The sequence below is a fragment of the Dipteris shenzhenensis genome, chromosome 20 (assembly GCF_047967505.1).
Source record: "Dipteris shenzhenensis isolate YYH24624 ecotype China chromosome 20, Dip_SZ_1.0, whole genome shotgun sequence".
In the NCBI taxonomy this organism is placed as follows: Eukaryota; Viridiplantae; Streptophyta; class Polypodiopsida; order Gleicheniales; family Dipteridaceae; genus Dipteris; species Dipteris shenzhenensis.
In genome coordinates, this window is record NC_141615.1 from 4,697,772 (window position 1) to 4,698,676 (window position 905).

Here is a 905-nt window from a genome sequence, read left to right on the forward strand (position 1 = left end):
GGAAGGGCGAGCATCCATCTGAAAATAGTGAGCTCCCAATGAAGAGGTTTGATCCTTAGCCATGGTGTAGCTCTTGCTGGCTAGCATCGTGGAAGTTTTTGTGGCATGTACATTTTGGTTGAGCAACAACTTTGTCGAGTAGGAGGTGAGAAATTGCAGTACTTGAAAGCCTTCAGCCCCAAGGAATAGCCAGAGCTTCAACACAAGAATTCTTATCCTTTTACGCAGGGAGAACATCATAGACAATGTCAAGATGGCTTCTTCAAAACCTGCATCATAGACAATGTCAAGATGGCTTCTTCAAAACCTGCAAAAGTGCAAACGAGAATGAAGGCATGGTCAACAGTAAGCGATACGCTAAGCCGAAAGGCAGAGATAGCAGTGCAACAATATGAGGAAGCAAGCGAGGAAATGGAGAAGAAGTCCTTACATTAGAGTACTCATCCCTTGCATCTTCAAAACCGTACTGTATGCACTTTGCACACCCCTAATCCCTTCTCTGCATTCCATCTTCATAGAGCATCGCTTAGCTCCATCTTCAAAGAGCATCGTTGTACGCAGTTGCAAAAGTAATGGTCTATGGAGAGCATGTGAAGGGGTTAAGAGTGGCAGAGTACTAGCTCGACCCTTGGAGGCTTGAGGAAAGTTTCTCAGCAGGGGAGTGGCTCGTGTCTGTCTCAGTAGGGGAGTGGCTCGTGTCTACCTGGCCAAGCAAGGCTATTTTTCACAAACGAGTTTGCAAGCGGGCTGAATAGAGAGTGACGCTGTGCATCAATTGTTCCATAAACTAATTTGGGAGGTGTTCGACGTCAAAATGCACATGCAAACGCTACACAGAAAGACCAATCTTGCACTCACGGAGGCCCTGAAGGTAGGGTGCACACTACTGGCCCCTTTACCCTAGA